Genomic DNA, 10,402 nt, shown 5'->3' with positions numbered 1-10,402 from the left:
ATAAAGTCCTTATCTAGCCTTCGTATGTGCAAACAAGTACATATACCCACTGTCACACGTATCCATTCACCACCCCTACCACATACCCCACACACCTCAAACACACAAAAGAAATATGGAATCAATTTTGAACAAAGTGCTTTCCTTTACTTTTAATGCTAACCTGCTGTTCTCAGGAGAGCTCTTGTAACTCATAATGATTCGTTCTCATCTTCCTTACTTCTGCACCTTAGCTCCATGCTATCCTTAGCATAATTCATAGGAGGCTACATTGAATTATTCCGTCTCCTTTTACACTTAATGTTAAAAACTTCATTCTTGAGTTACAGTTGAAATTTGGGTTCTAGAATGGATTTGTCTCTGGTTTGCTTTTATACTTAATGAGGAAGTATGCTTATCTGGTACTATTTAATAGAAACTGATTCAATATGAATCAACTTGCAAAATACAAAATACCGTAAGTCATCTATGCTACCAGTCTAAAGCTGATGTCGCTCCCATTGATAATGGGAAAATAGGAAACCTACTCACACTTTGTCTAAATTCCTGGCCCTTAAGTATTGTGTGGGGACACTCGGCCCCATCTAGGAGAGCCACCAGCCTATGGCAAGGAAAAGAAATGCCAAAGGTTTGGCCACTATGCATAAAAGCCATGAGAAGATTTTGTGATGGGCCCTGGCCCTTTTTTCTGGTGTGAGTGTGAATGTGTGTGTGTGTGTGTGTGTGTGTGTGTGTGTGTGTGTGTGTGTGTGCACCATGACGCTTGATCTGAACATAGTTGAACAAAGAGGGACATAACATTGAACTGCACAATAATAAATCCATCTGTGTACTGATAGTATATAGTACACTCTATAGTGTGCTTGCCTGGTGGTTCTATTTCACTGTCTAAGCACTCACTGACTGCTAGAACTATTGGCTACCACAGGTTCATATTTGCTTCTCCTCTCCAAGCATCTGCTGACTGGAGTCTAGCCTGAGCTAATTCTGCCCTTTCTTCCCACCAGAGTCTACAACTCTTATCTCTCACTGACAGGAGACTGCAACCTTCCCAGCTCCGTTGCTCTCTACTGTACTTTTCCATCCCAGAGATTCTCTTCTCAGTAGATTACAGGCCCTTCAGCCTCTGGCACGGGCTCTGCTTCTAGAGAGATCATCGAAAGATGGATATTGGGTTTGGGGAAATAATTTTATTTCCTATCTGAGTTACGCAGTATCTGAGAATGAATATTTGTCTTTGGGTCTGTGTCTATCTGGTAGGCTGATTAGCTATCAGGTGATGGTGCAGGCCATTCAGCCCTTCTACTCTGCATGACTGAAGAACCCGGGCCCTGGAGTGCCACAGAGTTTGGCACTCATAAAGGGTTCTGACCGCTGTGTTCCTCTTGAGAAGGGAAAGCTCCCAAAGTATGACAAACCTAATAGGAATGGGATGTGCGTTCCTGAAGGAGACAGTGTTGGAAGGTTCTGAGTACAGTGTTTGTGTCTGGCAGGTTTCTAAACAAAATAAACCATCTCGACTCTACTTATTGAACTATTCCCCTTGAAAGGCGTTCTTCATACAGCTTCTCTGAGTTGTACCCATACCCTCAGGGCTTGCTGTGCTCTCCATGTTCCTTCCCTTAGATCATCCCAAACTCCCTTCGCCTCAGAAAGCTCATCTCCATCCAAATTCATATACCTTCCGTGGCTGAAATCATCCTTGAGCACCACCCTCATGTTGGAAGTCATTGCCTGTTATATCTTTATATGCGTCCTTTCTCTCTAATCCTGTCCCTGGTGTCTTTGTGCGCCCCTTTGTTAACTCCTGCCCCTGGTGTCTGTACATATGTAACTCTTCTCTCTAAGTTGGGTCCACGGCATCTTTACATATGTGTCCCTTCCTTCTAGCTTCTCTCCCCAGGGGTCTACATGTATATGTCCCTACACTTTAACTCCTCGGAAAGGGCTACGCTTTGCACAGAATCTCTTCTCAACCTGTGGGTCATGACCCCTTTGCCAAACCTCTATCTCTGAAAATATTTACATTAGGATTCATATCAGTAGCAAAATTATAGCTATGAAGTAGCAGTGGAAATAATTTTATGGTTGGGAGGTCCTCGCAACATGAGGAACTGTATTAAAGGGTTGTAGCATTAGGAAGGTTGAGAACCACTGGCACAGAATTTTCAGCAATGCTCAGCACAAAACAGAAATATTTATTAGCAAATGTTTATTAATGGTACTGACATGGATATTTATTACATTTGGCCTTCAAAATAGTCTATCTTAATGTTAGTATCAGGATTTTGTGAGATACTTCTGAGGGATTACCAAATGATTGCTGGAATTGCCAAGGAGCTAGCATTTTCTTGAAAAAAGAAATATGACATTTAAGCTCAAGGAGGGTTCAGCTCTTGTAGATAAAGGCCTGATTTTCCTTTAGACACAATAAGGGATGCTCAAAGTCCAAGCTAAGTTCAAGAGAGATTTGCTTTTGAAGTTTTGTTGTTGCTATTGTTATTGTTTACAGAGCACTTTAAAGATTTGATTTTGATTTTGATTTAGCCATGTGTGCGCGCACATGCACAAGTGCAGGTACACATGAAGACCAGATGGTTCCAGGTCCCTGGAGCTGGAGTTACAGGTGATTGTGAACTACCCAGTGTTGAATGCTGGGAGTCAAAGTCCAGTCCTCTACGACAGCAGCAACCTCTTTAACCTTTAAACCAGCTCTCTGCTTTTGAAGTTCTTGAGGATCTCTGACACAGTGGTAGTAGTACCCTATCTCTGACCAGATGCCCTCTGAATTATCAGTCTGCCACAATTAAACTAGAGCACGGTGCAAAATTATCATTAGAGAATAAGGTCAGTCCCTGCCCATGAGGACACAATGTGGAAATTGCCAAAATTGAGTCCACAGTGAAGGCTTGATTGGCCATGCCTACTTCAGATGAGAAGTGTGTGAAACCATCAACTAGAGGGCAGCCAAAATGTTTGCAAGGCCCTGGGAAGGACTAAGCTACCTAGGAGGGTTCAGGGGGATTACATTCCTTGGCAGCAGGCCTGAGAAGGGGTTCAACCTGCTCACCCCACATCTATGGAGCCAGAACAATTATGATCAACATCAGACAGCAAAGACTCTCACATTGTCCCACCATTTTTATACATCATTTAAAGTTATACTCTCTGGACAGGGGATAGTCAGGAGGTGTGTGCTGATTCTCTATTTAGTTCTAGGGCTGCATGACATTTCCAGGTACCTGCTGCCCTTGGGTCTGGTAGCTCCCAGGTTCCCCCCTTCCATGTGCCCCAGAGTCCCCAGGGCACTGCAACCACAACATCAAGACATATTCCCACATATTCCCCTCAGTTGGGTAGATAGTGCTGGCATTGCTAGGGCAGGATAGAAGCCACAGCAGAGAGAGCAATTCATCTTTCCCGCTTTGCTTCTGCACTCTTACTAGATTTCTGATCCCAGGCCGTTTATGTGCCTTGTATTGCTTACGACATAAAACTGACGGCTAAATAAGGTGATACCTATACATCGCATGTTTTCTTCTCAAAAACCTTAAAGAGAGTCCTCCCCCAGACAGAAGGAACAACGGCCTCCTAAACAAACGGTGACTCAGTTCCTTTCCTGAAGTGCAGATTGTCTGTCCCTAAAAGATAGTTTTACCAGCAGTGCTGCCTGCCACAATCCAGTTTCATCCCACTTATATGGGAATATACTGTTTACCCATTAAAGCGGTTTGGGCTAGGGCCCAGAAGTTCTGAGACAGGCCAGCGAAGGCCCTTAAAAGGGCAAGAACAGAAAAGCCCCAGAGACAGATCAAAATCAAAATTCTAGCAAAGAAAACACTTTAAAAGCGACTAGGAACACATAAGGCAAGGTGTTATTATCTTCTAGACACGTGTGCAATAGATACCATTTTAATATAAAAACTTCTGAGTTCACCACAGGGTTATTATAAAAAGGCTTCTGTCTCTTTTGGCTGTATAGAGAATTTAGAGATTTCCTTTTATCTGAACGATAGCCTTACTAAGCTCAAGGATTTAAACTGTAGGCTTTCAATTAAAGTTAGGAAAAGAAAGCAAAACATCTGAACGTGTGCTTGGACATGTGTTTTTAAAGCAAAGCTAAAAAAAATAATCTTAAGACTCCAAAGGGTCCTCGTAAAAGATACACTTCAAACCCATTATTCTCTAAACATGGCTGCCTAGTAAAGATAAGGAATCTGCCCTGGCTGCCACCTTGAAGAAGGTGCATAACCATCACCCCCAAAGATATCAGTCAATGTACACAAGTATTGGACATACAACCAACCATTTAATGTATACCTATGAGTAACAGCTGTCCATACATTACACCTTCACAGTATTCACACAGATCTTTCTATATTTGTTTTATATTGCCTGTACATGGCAAAAAAAAAAGCCATATAGAAAAGCACACACACTGCACGCAATTACTGTTAGTGTAGATGTACATGTGCCAGCTCACTGAGTACGTAATGAATCAGTTCTGTCTTTCCTATTGCACTTAGCAGAGCATTGTGTATGTGTGTTGATCAGCTTTAAAGAGTTAGTAACTTGGGGGGAATTAGAGGAAGGATTGAAAGAGCTGAAGGAGCTTGCAACCCCATGAAAACAACAATGCCAACCAACCAGAGCTTCCAGGGACTAAACCACTACCCAAAGACTACACATGGACTGACCCAGGGCTCCAACTGCATATGTAGCAGAGAATAGCCTTGTTGGGGCACCAGTGGAATGGGAAGCCCTTGGTCCTGCCAAGGTTGGACCCCCAGTGCAGGGGATTATGGGGGGGGGGCAATAAGGGAGATGTATAGGGGGAAAACCTGTATGGGGGAGGGGGAGTGGAGGGAATGGGATCTTATGGACAGGAAACTGGGAAGAGGAATAACATTTGAAATGTAAGTAAAGAAATATATCTAATAAAAAATAAGAAAAAAAGAATTAGTAAGTTAAAGCCAGTCATCCTTTAGGGTCCATAGTATGCCAGGTCTGCTGCTTCAGACAGCACCCAGGAAGCAGCAACAGGGTTTCCAGGCTCCACATGGGCTCTACTCCACCTCCATGTCTTCTGATGAGGAAACAGAAATGTAGCCAACACTGGTGACAGCACATCGGTGGAATTTCTGGAAGCAGAATTTGTCATTCAGGACTTTTTACGTAAAGCATACACTTGCTTATCTTTTTTTACGGAAGTATTATCTTCCCCAAATTGACTGTGACCTCTTTGAGGACAAATGAAGTCATTTTTTTTCTTGTACTGCTGCTTCCCATGAATACTGTCAGTATTTACTTACTCACTAACTTGACCATGGTATTAATTAGTAAAAAAAATAATTATGAGGATTAGAGAACATGATGATCTTAAAGCTTTCCCAGAAAAGGGAGTTTAATTCATCACTGATGACAGGAAGTCTCGTAAGGCCCCAAAAGTGATGTCCTGTGCCTGTTAAGCGTAGGTTAGGAAGGAGACAGGGCTCCAGCTGACACTCTTCCCAGACTCCTCAAAGGTAAGTGAGAAGTTTGGCTCCTGGGAAACTGCTGTACTAGAAAGACCACATGCAGAGATCTCAAGAGGCTAAAGAGAGACAAACAAGATGCCCCACAGCCTAGGTCCTAGATGTTTGAGTCTCTGAAACTCCAGCTCTCAAGCTGTGAGACCTTCACTTACTGTACCTCAGTGGGGTGGAGATGAACATTATCCTCTGTGCCCCGCTGAAATCACAACCCACAGAAACCAGGAAGAGAATGCAGGTTTGTATTGTGCCCCTGCTGTTTGCGATATTTTGCTGCACAGCTTTAAGTGCCCAAAATAAGCAGTTAAACGACTTTCCGACAGAGTAATAAGATCAAAGCACTGACTTGATTAATGCAAAAAAGAAATGTTATTAAAATTGATCCATGCCTTTTCCTAAAACTAGAAGACATTTTATTAAACATAGTCTAAAGTCTTGTGTTCCGCTTTAGTTTTAACGTGATCTTTTACATTATCAGTTACTTACTTTGAGCCAGCCTTTACGCTGAGCACTCAGGACAGTGACAAGAACGCCATGCAAACCTGTAAGAAGGACATGAATCTCAAAGGGTGCTGATGCCCACTGAAGCCTGACATGACCACCAACTTGCTTTTCAAAAGAGTAAACTGAGTTATGGAGATACTAAGGTCCTTGAAGTCACAGATCAGAATAAGGAATTAAATGAATTCGCATCCAGTACATCATTCTCTCTGTGTTCTATGGCCAGTCAGTTGAGTTCTGTGAAGTTCAGCTTGGTCCTTTATAAAGTAATTACAAATAAATATCCTGCCACAGCATTGTAGTCTCAGAAGAACCAAATAACAAGACAGATGGGTAATTCATCACTAACTCCTCTATAAATAGCACTTAAATTAGAATAAATTTAGAACTCCAACTTTCAAAAGCTCTTCAAATTAATAAATATTTAACCTATTCTTATTTTTGATTCATTGGTTCCAGAACACTTCAAAATAAATTAAGAAGTATATTCTGTGTTGAAAGGAGTTCCAAATAACATTTTTGTAGCAAAATGCAAATGCACCTTTGTTTTGCTGATGATGCTTTAATTATTCAAGTCCTCTACAAGCAAAAAGTAACCTGACACCACAGCTTTCAAATGTGGATCCTTGGAGACAAGGTTCTTCTCTAGACCTGCTCCCTTCATCTGTGTGTTTAATATCATTTACAGGAAGAAACAGTATCATATGTTCACTTGTTTGGGGGAAAGAAAACTGATACCTTTTAATAGACTCTCAAAAGAATCCAAGATTCAGAAAAGGTCAAGAGCTTCTGTCCTAGAATACAAATAGAAACAGAAGCAATTGGAAATGCCATCTTCCCCAATCATCCAACTCAAAGTTAATCCTGCCCAGAGTTTGCTGCAATATCCAGAAATATCATGTGCCCCGTCCCTGCATAGTCGATCCCCGGGGAAAATCATTTTTTCTGCAATTTCATGCAGCCCTTGGGCTGAATTCCTGCACCTTACAAAACTGTTCCAAAGTTTAACACTTTGTATTTACAAGTCTGAACTTATGTCCTCATTTTCGCCTAGAGACAAAGCCATGCTCTCTCTTCTGCCTAGTTCATGCAACCTGCTGATAAAGAGCCTCCAAGAGCCCAAGATTTTCAGGATATTAGCAGACAGGATATAAACAGTGGTTAACATCCTTACCAATGAACACAAACCACAGCTTAGTTCCTTGTAACCAGTCTGTGGATATGAACCTGACATTCCAGCATCCTGTGCATATTAACAAGAAATTCCACTGCATTCATGTAATCCCAAATAAAAAGTAAAAGAGATAGAAGGTCATTGAACGGTCAGATTCATGGTCGGAAAGGAAGATAGAACTCTTATAAGAACAAATAAGAAAGAAATTTCCATGACTTGTTTTCACAGTTATTAAATCTTTAAAAGGAATCCTCCACAATACTTGAACACACCACACACACACACACACACACACACACACACACACACACACACACACACACACACGGGCTTTCACTTTAGAAACCACCATCTATCACTAACGTAATAGAAGACAATACTGTACACCTTAAATTTATTCAATTTTATGAGTTCACAAAATTATTGAAGGGCAGCAATAGTAAATTGTATATGAAAAATAAACATCTGATCTGATAGTAATAGTGTCTGGAAATATATATAAATAAATACTTAAAGATTCCATTCAGACATACTTAATAAAATTATATCATTTTTGCCTTCTGAAATCTCTTTCTCATTTCTCTATTTCTCCGTTAACACAGGAATTTGCAAGTATTTCAGTTTTTTAAACATATTCGATTTCATATATCTCTGCCTTGCTTTTCTTATCCCTCAGGCAAAAAAGTTTTGATGATTAGTACTTCCCATTGGAATTGCTTTCCTAGTGAATTAAACTTATCAGTTATATTACCATAAGTATTTCCCACACAGAAATCTTTGTACCACTGTTCAGGGAGCAGAGAACTAGAAGGATACCACCACGTTGTCATCCAGTGTCCAGCTGAGATGATGGCCACCCAAATGGTCACAGAAGTTGCATGTTTTTTATACCAGTTCTGATATGACTCGATCAGCCGATTTCTGTGATATGAGTATTATATGCTTTGATTGTAACACATTACCTAATAGGTGATATATTGATAAGTCTGTGGTGGTTTGAGCAAGAATGGCCCCCACAGGCTCAAATGTTTGAATGTGTGTCCCTAGTTAGTGGAACTGCTTAGGAAAGATTAGGAGCGATGCCTTGTTGGAGTGGGTGTGGCCTTGTTGGAGTAGGTGTGGCCTTACTGGGGCAAATGCGTTACTGGGGGTGGCTTCGAGGTTTCATTCAAGCCAGGCCCACTGGCTCACTCTCCCTACCTGGGCCTGTGGATCCAAATGTAGAACTCTCAGTTTCCTCTACTGTACCACGTCTGCCTACATGCTGCCGCGCTTCCCTATGCTGACAATGGACTAAACCTCTGAACCTATGAGCAAGCCCCAATAAATGCTTTCCTTTATAAAAGTTTTCATGGTCATGGTATCTTTTCATAGAAATAGCAACCCTAATTAAAAAAAAACAAAAAAACAAAAAAACAACAACAAAAAAAAAAAAAAAAAAACAGTAAGCAAACCCCCAAGTAAATGCTTTATTTTACAAGAGTTGCCTTGGTGTTGTGTGACAAACTATTCCCAGGGTGACGCTATACACATGCCTACTCACCCCAGATAGGAAATCTACAACAGGCCAAAGTACAAACACCATCGAAGGCCAACTTGGTGAAGCAATGGATTGTATTGGGATTACTTAGAGGAATATGGATGACGGATTACAACAGACTGTTGGAAAGGAGGACAGAATGATAAACCCACCCGGTAGACTCACTGGAGGGATTTAAGAAGGAAAAATTAAAGCAAGACTGCTTGGGTGAAGTGAGGAACAATTCATTGCAGTAGGAAACTAAAGGGTGAATGATGAAAAATGATAGTAACAGGATGGTTCACCTAGAGTGACAGCAAGGAGAGCAGAGTGTGTGGGCACAACACACACAAGAACAACAGAGGCAACACAAGATGGATACATGTGGAGTCAACTGCCATTTTCTTCTAAATCATTACTCAAAAAAGCAGCACCAGAGGGGTAGGTAAGTGTGAAAGAAAAGGGCACATTTAGGGAGAGAAGAACAAATAGACTGTGTTGCCAGAAACTCTGATGAAGGATGAACTAAAGTTAATAGTAAGGAGTTTAAAGGGAGGTGAGTCAATGTGTTTGTGTGCATTTCTTAACATGATAGGTAGTTGGATAGATGGTAGATATGTAGATAGATAAATATATAGATACATACATACATGCATACATATTATAGATAGATAGATAGATAGATAGATACATACATACATACATACATACATACATACATGATAAACAGACAAATAATGGGCAAAATATAACTCAGGTTTCTGGAGTTTGAGGGAAAGCATAAAACAGAGCAGTATACCCCGCCTAAGACTCTGTCCTCTGACACACTTACCTTCCTCTTAAAGATGGCAGGCTATGGTGGAGATAACCTCCATAATGATGTTACATGTTGTGGTGTATACACCACTAATCTGAAGTAGGTAATTGCAGGCAGGCTTGACCCAATCAACAAAGCCTACAAGAAAGGGTTAAGCTTTCTCTATGTTCAGCAATGCTTTCCAGCTGGCCTTCTAGAAGCAAATCAGTATAACCCTACAGATACAAAAAAATACATTCTGCTATCAACCCCATGATTCTAATCAATGCAATGTTGTAAAACCTAAGTAGATTTAGCTAAGTGATGCTTGAATTACTGACCCTGGCCAGCTAGACTATAGCACATAGGTTTATTTTAAGCTACTAAGTCTATGAAGATTCACTTGTAGCACCTAGAAACCAAATACAGAGGGAGAGAGGCAAAGGAGGGACTGTTGGACAAACACTAACGCTGATCATATCTGAAGAATGCAAAAGGAGGCTGAGTAAGGAGGAAGTGGGGCATGAGGAAGGTGGGGTACTGTAGGTGAATGGGTCAATACTTATCAATATTTAAAATATGCTAGACTCCATATGAGGAGGGGCTTCAAGGAAAACAGTGTTCTGTGCTTTGTAGAGGAAGAATTGCCTTACCATGATGTTGTGGCAGTTCTCCCTGGCCTGAACAGTGAGCATCACAAAGTTGTGGGGATGTGTGCACCTCACTGTGCATTGGACCCCCAGAGAGAGAAGCAGGTCTCATGCCACAGCACCCTGTAGAATGTCTTCAGGTATGCTGTCCTACATGAAGGGCCCAGCTCAGCTCATAAAGTCTTGGAAATGTTTAGCTATTCACTTGATGCTGGGTACCTTGCAACCACT

This window comes from Rattus norvegicus, chromosome 13, assembly GCF_036323735.1.
Source record: "Rattus norvegicus strain BN/NHsdMcwi chromosome 13, GRCr8, whole genome shotgun sequence".
Classification (NCBI taxonomy): Eukaryota; Metazoa; Chordata; class Mammalia; order Rodentia; family Muridae; genus Rattus; species Rattus norvegicus.
The sequence above is the reverse complement of the archived record's forward strand: the minus strand, read 5'-3'. Positions refer to the sequence as shown.